Source organism: Schistocerca cancellata, chromosome 5 (genome assembly GCF_023864275.1).
Source record: "Schistocerca cancellata isolate TAMUIC-IGC-003103 chromosome 5, iqSchCanc2.1, whole genome shotgun sequence".
Taxonomy (NCBI): Eukaryota; Metazoa; Arthropoda; class Insecta; order Orthoptera; family Acrididae; genus Schistocerca; species Schistocerca cancellata.
This window is the reverse complement of record NC_064630.1, coordinates 321,953,066-321,964,783: the sequence shown is the minus strand read 5'-3', so window position 1 is coordinate 321,964,783 and position 11,718 is coordinate 321,953,066.

Here is an 11,718-nt window from a genome sequence, read left to right as displayed (position 1 = left end):
ATTTCGGAAGAATTTATCTCTGGCTTCAGCCAGCTTTCCGTACCTATAGCGATTGCAGCTTCGGTGCCTTCTATCAGCGTTTGAAGTTCCGTTACTTTACCAACGCAGCTTCGACAGTTTACAATTACAATACCGACTGTGCTTGGTCCTGACTTTGTCCCGCACCCTTTGAGGCTGTTGCCCTTTCTGTACTTGCCCGAGGCCATCTAACCTAAAAAACCGCCCAGTCCACGCCACACAACCCCTGCTACCCGTGTAGCCGCCTGCTGTGTGCAGTGGACTCCTAGCCTATCCAGCAGAACCCGAAACCCCACCACCCTATGGCGCAAGGAATCTGCAGCCCACACGGTCGGAGAACCGTCTCAGCCTCTGATTCAGACCCTCCACTCGGCTCTGTACCAAGCTCTCACGGCTGGTCTGGAGAATATCAAGCTTGTTTTTCTTCCTGCAAATACGACAAGCTTATTGCAGCCAATTGACCTAGGGGTAATTAGAAGTCTGAAATGTCAGTATCGTAAGTTCATGTTACTGAAAATGGTACAATGCACCGAGAAAAAGCAGGATTCTTCTATTAAACTGATGGATGCATTACTAAAGCTTCGAGCCAGATCACAGCCAAACAATGAAGAACTTTTTCCGTCATGCAGGACTCACAACTGAAGGAATAAATGCCTCTAAAATGGAAGGCAAGTTCGATGACACTGATGATCTGCCTCTATCTGCATTGCTGCCAGAAATTAACTGTGATGTTCTCAATCAGTGCGACTATGAAACGCATGCAACAATAAGTGATGACATTGTCACAACCAAAGCGCTAATTGAAGATGAAATTGCAAACGAAATGAAGAATCAGGCCCAAGGTAACCAAGAAGTGAGTGAGGGAGATGAAGAAGAAGAGGATAAGAAAGAAATAAGTGCCTAACCCTACTGTGAGTGACACTTTAGAAGCTATTAGAATTGTGCACATATTATATGAACCTAGAGGGTGGAGCAGTGAAATTGCAAAATTTAGAAAGTGTGTATTGGACAAATAGACAGCAACATAAAAAGACTGATAACTTCACCTTTAAGTAAAGATGTTTGGGGAGTACTCGACATACTGGTGTATATACTGTATTCATATAAACTTAAAAGTGAATACTGTATGTAAAATAAAACAAAACTAAATACATTTTACATTTGCCACCACAATTGACTGAATATACAACAACACTCGTTTATAAGAATATGATTTTCAGGGTCCTTTGAGTGCTGTTACAGTCATGTTCCACTGTATTTATTTTGGATTAAAGCTTACGCAGGCATTTTGTTTAGCGAAACTGTAGACCTGTTGGCCAAGTAAGCTGACCTATCTGGAACTCTATTAGATATCATGTTACCTTACACCGACTTATTACATTAAATTAAAATGGGATATTAGATGCCAGTGGGAAGAGAGAAGGAAGACATCATCTTTAAATAAAGGAAAATACTATAGTTGGATACAACACCAGATACCCAGTTTTCTATGGTTCCACAACATGTCTGTACACCGCAGAGCTATCGCTACAATCACGAGGATGAGTTTTAATAACAGCAGTTTTCCTATGCACTTATTGCATCTACAACTAAGAAATTCAAAGACCTGTGAGTGCAACAGCTCAGATGTGTAGGACATTAATCACTTAATCTTCAATCTGCTCGAAGTACGATCAACGATCAACAAAGAGAAAATCTCCTTTCGGATCTCAACAATCTTAGGGGTCCATTCGCTACAAGTACTATTAGTCTTTTATTGAGGAGTGTCACAGGAATGTTTCGAGGTCAGTGAAGGTTTATTTTAGTGAGCAATTTTCAAATGTGACCATGGCATCCTAATCTATGTGCAATTATTTTTTAAAAAAAATCGACAATTCCCATGTTCATAAATTAAATTTGCCTTTGTATACACAACAGTGCAGAAACGATGTTTAGTTGTGTTAATGAACCATGTTCATGTGTAAGTTGAAAATATTGCAATTTTCATTGTTAGTGGCTGAATAGTGCACTTACACTGAATGCCAAACAAACAAATGAACAGCAAACAATTTGGATACACAATTTTTGATGCTAATACGCTCCTCTAAGATGTATAACATACATTGTCGTTCATATGATGTTTATTTACAGATATGTTAGAGCTGTGGTGACTGGCTCACTGTTCCAAGTGTATTACGGATAAAAAATTTCATATCATTCTTGCAGTGAAACTTGAAGACATGATATATTGCCGTGCCGTAATTGAGCCATCTTTATGTACAAATACATAGTTGAAAATGAAGATCATTATCCGTATTGCGATATAAATGTCAATATAAATGTCACTGAACTACGCATACCGTCGAAATCTTGCTCAGACAACATTAAAATTGAACACTATCTGCAAGAGAAATAAATAATTATTCGCCAAATCAAGATAAGTACTGTTACATAACTAACAAAACTATAATTTTTATTTGATTGTTTCTACAACTTAAAACGTTACATCTGAACATAATCGCAGAACATTTGAAGAAGCGTCCATTATCCTAGTATTACAAGAGTGTAAATAGATTATAGACGAAAGGGGTGAAGGGTGTGGGGATGCGCGGCGCTGTTGGCTCAGACGAATTCAAGCAGCCCATTGAAAAGATTTTTTAGAAACGAAGCAGCTATAGAATGTGCTGTCATTAAGTATCCTTTCGCTCTCCACAGACTCCTGCCCATCGTTCTGTATCGGAACTGGTTTTCATAATTGAGTACCACCTAGGTGACCGGAGGAGTCGATATCTTGCCATTTGGGCTACTAAGACAGCATTTTGAGCATATATTTTTAAGAAGTGCAATCATCACTGTTTGGGCGATATTTTCGTTGATCAACGCGATTTTTGGGCAACACAGGCAAATCCAAGAGTATTTTTATTTACAGATTTTAATTTAATGCTATTTTTAATGGTGTTTATCGCTCTGCTGCCTTGTGAAATACTAAAATATTGGAATCCCGAAGTTCTAGCAGTCTCCAGGATAACGACTCCAGTACAAAAAATAACGATTCCAATGATAAAAATAAAGACTCCAATGCCAACATTAATTTACCTTAGGTATGTAATTAGCTTAATACAATAGTGCATACATATTTTTAACTTAGGATAATGCTAGTGGACGAATAAATATCGGTTTTCCTCTTCTTTCTTGCTTAACATTAAATTCAACTGCAATTAAGACTGACTTTTTTTAGCAAATCAACAACTAAGCTCAGGTAAGGACATCAATGTACAGTAGATGGTCTTGCTAAAATATGGATGGGTGATAGTTGATAGTGCTGTCAACATATCGATAGTTTAAATCTATCGACGGTTTTGTTTACTATTGAAAACGCATACAACTTTTTTGTTGTATGATTGAAAATCAAAGTATCTTTAAATTTCAGTACGTGGCAGCTAGGTCGCATGTAATTTAACGTAGGCTACATTCACGAACGGTGTCCAGCTCAAAAAGTGATTCCAAAGTATATCAAAGTGAACATCGAGAACAACAGTATCAGTGCAAAACTAGCAAAGGACACAAGTGAAAAAGAAGTCAACGCTACTATCCGACGAGGGGCTCAGGCCTGAAACTAGTAATAGTATAATAAAAGCATTCCAAGATATCTTTTGGTTGGCTGCAAAATTTGTCATAGTGTAATTTATGAAAACAGCTGCGGTATTGTCAAAGCAATATGGATAAAATAATAAGCAAGGAATATTTCTGCTTTGGGCCATTGTTTTTGGATAATATTATGCCAGTCATAATGCATGTATCTGCGTGATCCATATTACCTTTATTAAAGGAGTTTAATTGGGCCACTAAATTTAATGTTCAAGGTACCAGCTTTTCAATCAGTGATGTTTTCTTGTCTTCCCCTCGAAGAAGTTGCCCAAATATGTCTGACTATTGGGGAACATGAATGTGTAGACTCAGTACACAAGGCTTCTTTGTGACTGGTGATACTAGCAAAATTACGTTGGCAAAGAGGGAGTTGGGATCTGGGATGGACTTTTTTGGTTTTGGGCTATTAGGATGTAATACTTTCATAAATCTGTACTGTGTATTTTGTGGGAGAGGAAATTCGTTCTGTCAATCCTATTCACTCTCCCAGTGGTTTGCTGTTACTGCAGCATCTTATTTGCGGTTTACACATTCTTCAGCTCCCTCAGTGAATGTTCACGGTAGCTGATGATTTGTTAACATCCTGCTGTTTAAGGTAGGTTGGACAAGTTTTATTACACGATGCATGATTTTCTTTGCAATGTGAACAACAGACTGTTTGGTTTGGTCTCCATGTTGCCTCATGATTTCCTTCACATACATTGCAATGAACCTCTGACTGGCACTAATTATTTAGGTGACATTATTGTAAGCAGTGGAAGCATTATCACATTAGCTGAGTGTGTGGTGTAACTGTACATTGCATACCATGACTTGTAACATAGTCTGGCAGGAAGTAAGATGAGGACGTGACAATCCATAGTTGTGCAGCGACGTTGGTCATTGTACCAGAGCGTTGTTTACGTTTCATGATCCATCATGCATGAATAACAGGGACTGCAGATAGTATAACTTCTTTCAGTTCTATTTCCCACAGATAAGTGACTACATTTCTTATAATTCCCTGGAAGTGGGTCCTGGGGCTTGGTATAGGTGCTACAATCTATTTGTGTCTTAGGTGGTTTTTCTTCCACAAATTTAATGTCTGTCTTCTGCTATATCTTTGTCAGCAGGTGAGGTAGGACGACCACCCATGGGTCATATATTGGAGGACCTGCTGCAGGATGGGGCTACAGCACGCGGCGGCGGCGGCGACATGTGCAGCCATAGTGGGGAAACCGTCCAATGTATGTTGCTGTGCAGTATGAAAGTGGGAGCAGGGGACCTACCATTGGTCGAAGTCAGGGCGAGAGCGAGACAGAGGAAGTTGTCAGCTTCAGAACGTTGCACTGTGGGTTTAAACCGACTGGTATTATTGTAAGCACATACAAACAGCGTCCAGCGTTGTAAGCATGGAGCCGTTCACTCTGGGAGGTTTGATAAGATAACCAAGGGCTGTAGTGAGAGAGAACTTTGTCCCAAAAAAGGCAGACACTGTTGCCAATCCCTTCTTTTCGATCTGTGGGTATTTGTGTTGTACAGGATCAATGTCTTGGCTGCAATAGCAATTGGCTGTTTGGAGCCATCCTCATTCCTATTTGCCACAACTGCTTCGGTGCCATAGGCAGATTCAGCGACCGCACACAACCAATTGACAGCTGGGGGGGGGGGGGGGGGGGAGGCATGAGACAAGGGACGGATTCCAGCATGTTCTTTAATTGGTTAGAAGTCCAGTCACAAGCAGGGGTTCAGCTTCAGGGCACTCCTTTCTTACACAAATGATTGAGGGTTTGTGAAACGTGAACTTCTAGGAGTAACTTGGAGTAACAGTTGACTTAGCCCAAAAACACAAGTGGTTCAGTTACGTTCTTTGGGCAGTGAAGAGAATCAATGGTGGTGACACTCTGATCACTAGGCATAATACCATCTTTGATGAGCCAGTGCCCCAAACTCTTCTTCCAGTTGAATTAATTGACACTTCTCCAAATGATAACTCAGACCTGTGCCCTGCAGGTTGGCAAAGAGTGTGCAGAGATTTTACAGATGTTTCCAAAGGGAGGGTCCCATAAGAATGAGATCATCCAGACCACACGGGCTGGAATGTACTGCACCAGTTGTTCTAGATATCTTTGGAAAATTGCTGGAGCGTATCGACGACAAAGTTGTTCTGAGGTTCCTCATCTAAAGACAACTGACGGTAATCACCAGTAGGATCGATCATTGAGTGGTGTTCCCCACCAGCAGGTTTGTTAAGAAGGTGTTCTCTCTGGGCTATAGGATAAGTTTCAAACACCGACTGAACGTTGATGTTAGGGTTGAAATCACTACATTATCGAAGAGAACCATTGGACTTCTTGAGTATGATGAGAGGGGTGGCCCATGCGCTAGATTTCACAGGTTCAGGAACTCCAGCAGTTTGGAGATGATCCAGCTCCTGCTTCACTGCAGTATGTAAGGCCGATGGAATGGGCCGGATACGGTAAAAACGAGGTATGGCGTCCAGTAGAAGCTAATGTGTGCCTGAAAACACATGGTGAATCTCAAATCCGGCTTAAATAGCGACGCAAACGCCGAGCAAAGGAAAAGGGCTGCAGTGGATACAACTTTGACTTCATCGGAGACAGAAAACCCAAACAGTGTAAGGATATCAAGGTCAAAGATGTTAACAGACGATCGACAACGAACAGTGCTATTATTATTATTATTCTCGAGTCAGAAACATACAGACATACAGTAGCCACACACATCACTAAATACCTATGTATATATAAAGATGCAAATTGCGTTTACATTACATGTGCCCCGTACTTTGCAACCTCCAATGCGCTTGTGGTGGCTTGCGGGAGATTAGTCCTTGTGCAGGATGTAGGAAACAAACGGCACTGAAGCATGTGGCTTGTACAGTAGTTTGTCCTTGTCCACAATCACAGGACGTTTCTTCTGTTATGAAGCCCCATCTCTTCAGGTTGTCTCTGGATCGTCCAAATCCTGATGTACATCTAGATCTACATTTATACTCCGCAGGCCACCCAACGGTGTGTGGCGGAGGGCACCTTACGTGCCACTGTCATTACCTCCCTTTTCTGTTCCAGTCGTGTATGGTTCGCTGGAAGAACGACTGTCGGAAAGCCTCCGTGCGCTCTCGGATCACTCTAATTTTACATTCGTGATCTCCTCAGGAGGTATAAGTGGGGGAAGCAATATACTCGATACCTCATCCAGAAACGCACCCTCTCGAAACCTGGACAGCAAGCTACACCGTGATGCAGAGCGCCTCTCTTGCAGAGTCTGCCACTTGAGTTTGCTAAACATCTCCGTAACGATATCACGCTTACCAAATAACCCTGTCCCGAAACGCGCCGCTCTTCTTTGGATATTCTCTATCTCCTCCGTCAACCCGATCTGGAACGGATCCCACACTGATGAGCAATACTGAAGTATAGGTCGAATGAGTGTTTTGTAAGCCACCTCCTTTGTTGATGGACTACATTTTCTAAGGACTCTCCCAATGAATCTAAACCTGGTATCTGCCTTACCAACAATTAATTTTATATGATCATTCCACTTCACTCGTTCCGCATGCATACTCCCAGATGTTTTACAGAAGTAACTGCTAACAGTGTTTGTTCCACTATCATATAATCATACAATAAAGTGAATAAAGGATCCTTCTTCCTATATATTCGCAATACATTACATTTGTCTATGTCAAGGGTCAGTTGCCACTCCCAGTACCAAGTGCCTATCCGCTGCAGATCTTCCTGCATTTCGCTGCAATTTTCTAACGCAGCAACTTCTCTGGATACTACAGCATCATCCGCGAAAAGCAGCATGAAACGTCCGACACTATCTACTAGGTCATTTATATATACTGTGAAAAGCAATGGTTCCATAACACTCCCATGTGGCACGTCAGAGGTTACTTTAACGTCTGTAGACGTCTCTTCATTGAGAACAACATGCTGTGTTCTGTTGGCTAAAAACTCTTCAATCCAGCCACACAGCTGGTCTGATATGAAGTAGGCTATTACTTTGTGTATCAGGCGACAGTGCACAACCGCATCGAACGCCTTCCGGAAGTCAAGGAAGATCGCTATTTCCGGAATCCATGTTGATTCCTACAGAGTAGATTCTGGGTTTCCAAAAACGACATGATACGTGAGCAAAAAACATGTTCTAAAACTCTACAACAGATCGATGTCAGAGATATAGGTCTATAGTTTTGCGCATCTGCTCGACGACCCTTGTTTAAGACTGGGACTACCTGTGCTATTTTCCAATCATTTGGAACCTTCCGTTTCTCTAGAGACTTGCGGTACACGGCTGTTAAAAGGGGGGCAAGTTCTTTCGCATATTCTGTGTAGAATCGAATTGGTATCCCGTCAAGTCCAGTGGACTTTCCTCTGTTGAGTGATTCCAGTTGCTTTTCTAGTCCTTGGGCATTTATTTCGATGTCAGCCATTTTTTCGTTTGTGCGAGGATTTAGAGAAGGAACTGCAGTGCGGTCTTCCTCTGTGAAACAGCTTTGGAAAAAGGTGTTTAGTATTTCAGCTTTACGCGTGTCATCCTCTGTTTCAATGCCATCATCATCCCAGAGTGTCTGGATATGCTGTTTCGAGCCACTTACTGATTTAACGTAAGACCAGAACTTCCTAGGATTTTCTGTCAAATGGGTACATTTGAAGCTCTCTTTGCTTTCGCAGTAGCTTCCTATCTTTGTTGTTGAACCACGGTGGGTTTTTCCCGTCCCTCACAGTTTTACTCGGTACGTACCTGTCTAAAACGCATTGTGCGATTGAATTGAACTTTTTCCATAAACACTCAACATTGTCAGTGTCGGAACAGAAATTTTCGTTTTGATTTGTTAGGTAGTCTGAAATCTTCCTCCTATTGCGAGGTACCGAGGCAAGCAGTGTATTTAACACTAAATTCTTCTAGAATCTCCATATGTAAATGATGCTCTAAGTCCCCCCTATTCTAACTCCGACTTTTGCTGTTGCACATGGATTAAAAAATATACGCGAACTGACTGTAATCAACCCTGCAAGTGGAGTAGAAAAGAGTTTGGCACCTGCAATAATTTAATTTGATAAATAAGTTAAATAAAGGAATGTTTCATTAACGTAGTGAGAAATGATGGGTTGCTCTACCGATTAATAGAATGAAAGTTCTGTCCAAAATAACAATATGATTTATTAAGACTAAACACAAAATAATAAACAAAAACACATGAAACGTTTATAATACATCAAATTGGCTCAAATTGGATACTCAAACAAACGCTATGAAGGTGAAGTTGTCCCTAAACTAGATTGTGAGGTTTAAGACGAAGTGGTATGTGGAGCCATTTCCTTGCCACTCAAATCTTAAGAGAGACACACAGCTAACCCAACATTAATTGCTGCTACTCAAGACAGAACGAAGTTAGAAAAAGACGAACAGGCACGCTCTGCTGAGCTCTGATTATCACCTAGGAAAATCCCTATCTGCCAGTGCTGCGGACATACATTACCAAACTGTCTTCTTAACTGCCAGAACACGATCTGGCGTACCGGAGGCGATGGCTGGTTGCTTCGACGTCCTCAACCGAAAGGCGAGAGCTGATTACCTAGAGCACCCGTACAGGCCGAACACACAACATTCCCGCCCCCACGACAGTGGCCGTGGTTAAACGTTCCAATCAGCAACTCTAAAACCGGCGGAAAATTCCACTCTATTGCCAGAGCACTACCATTCCACCAATGGAGATTCTTGGCGCCAATTTCTGCGCTGATTTTGCTACGTCACGGAGCTATGCCCTGAGCAAGCCAATCACAGTTACTATTTTGCAGAAAGCGCGGGAATTTTCCCGCCACAACTGCCTGGGTACACAAGTCATTCCCACGCCTCGTTGGTAGCCCGCCAGAAAGTGTTTTCGCTAAGTTTCTGCAAAGTAATGGAACCTCTAGCCCAGCCGCTACTTCAGACCCCTCCGGGCGTGTCTTTTGACAATGTCGGCGTCTGCAAAGCATTCACTCGACTTCCTCACACCCGTCGGCTTAACCCTTTCCAGATCAGCAGAGCCCACCTGTCACCGGACCACCCGGGTGACGAGAGACGCTGCGTGGGAAGTCCGCGTGTGAAGGAATAGCGACTTTTCACTGCATGCAATTAGAGAGGAAAATCGTAAGATAGAAATATGAGAGGGGGCTCATGCCACCTCTCATAGCCCCTACGCCATTTAAGATTGTAATTGGTGAGTGGTTGGCTCACTTAGGAGCAAGGTAGTGAGTCAATCGCCCAAGAACAATCTCGCAAACCGGCTGCACATGCCGCACTCTATAAAGAAAATCACTGCAACTGAAAAATGCAGCTCATAGAGGGAGGATTATTTATGATGTAGCCAACTTCATCTTCTTAATATGGAACACTAACACTCACATCACACATCCATACCCAGGGAGCCCCTTCCAAACACCGATTCACACAGACATTCACTCTCTAAATATGGCCCGGGCATGTGAGCCAAATATGGAGTAATTTATTCTTTACAATCAGAGTTGGAGTGCTCCGCAATTAAATGCCCAAGATGTTACAACAATTTTAATCATTAAACTAACCTGAACTCACTCACACATGATACTATTTAAGTTAACAATCTCTTTGTGAGCTTTCAGAATTTAATTACAACCTCCGATTCATTCTGTCTCCCTGCAGCAAGAATAACCTTTACAAAATGTTCCCTGAACTGATGGTCCATTCACAATGACAGTGGTGGTATCTGCTTCAGTTTATGGGGACTTCAGGCACACTGTTTGCATACACACAACAATAAATACAAAATACAAAAAAAACATGGTGTGGAGAACAATACAGTAATTTCTAATAAGAATTACAGTGTAAAACACAAACACATACAAGGTATAACATACATTACAAAAACAACACTAGAGAAAGAAATTTAAGAAAAACAACAAGGTTCATGGGGCATCAAGTTGTGCGTGCACATTGCACAAAGTTCACGTCTGTGCTGAGAATGAGGCACTAAATCACATTGTTAGAAGTATTCGAAGCACTTCACAAATTCCACAGTACTGACATCACATAGGGCTAAACGTCGGGTGTTGTTGCTACATTGTTGCAATGGCAATAGGGTGTGCTGGAGCATCTGCAGTACTCTGTTGAGATTGCACCAAGACCTACACATATGATCACGGCAGTACGGTAGGAAGACACAGTGATAGGCTCTCCTCACATCGATTAATTGTCTCTGAGGTCTACTTGTTGGGATACATCACTAGTCTAGGTCTCTTCTCTCGCGGGACCGTACTTTACGTTTCCCAATATTGCAGTTCGACGAGGGATGATGGCACGTGGAGTGACTCCACAAGTGTGTGAGGTCATCCATACAGGATCCAACTAGGAGCGACGATTGCTAAAACTGCTCTCTAATAGAGAGGAGAAGTTAGAAATGAGACCATACATTTGTTAGTGTGGCACGATACTGCTTTGTGTATGCAGATCGGCCAATGCTAGTGAGTTGTAAAAACCCAAACAGGTGAGTATATAGTGTCCCTTTCTGTCCTGAGGCACATGAGGCGCAGGTTCTGACACGATATGTGATCTTCTTTGTGTACTCACGACAACGTGGTCTGCCGCAGGGAATCCCTCCAAACGGCTGCTGCGTCCGGAGAGCTAGCAGGCTGTCGCGTGTGGGTCGCGTGTCAGTGTCAATGGCCAGCCTCACTTTCGCTTGTGGCCCGGCGAGGATCCCGCCTAATCCCTCAGGTATACGGCCCGGTGACTGTCAGCTTGCAGGACTGGACGCTCGCCTTCTTGCAGGTAGCCGAAGACCTCTTGTTTTTGCGCTGGCTGGCCTCTGCATTGCCACGATACCTGTCATCTGCACAGTTCTGACAAAAATCTTATGCCTAACTTTTTTCCATGACCTTCTATGTTACAATAAATTTACATAACGACACATTGATGGTCTGTCATTTCAGACACTCTTATTTTACTTTTATAGTTATTAATCTATGGCTATCATTATAACAAAATCTTGGTGTATCAAATTTAGACATGGAAATAATTTATCTTGATATTTGTGTAGGGACC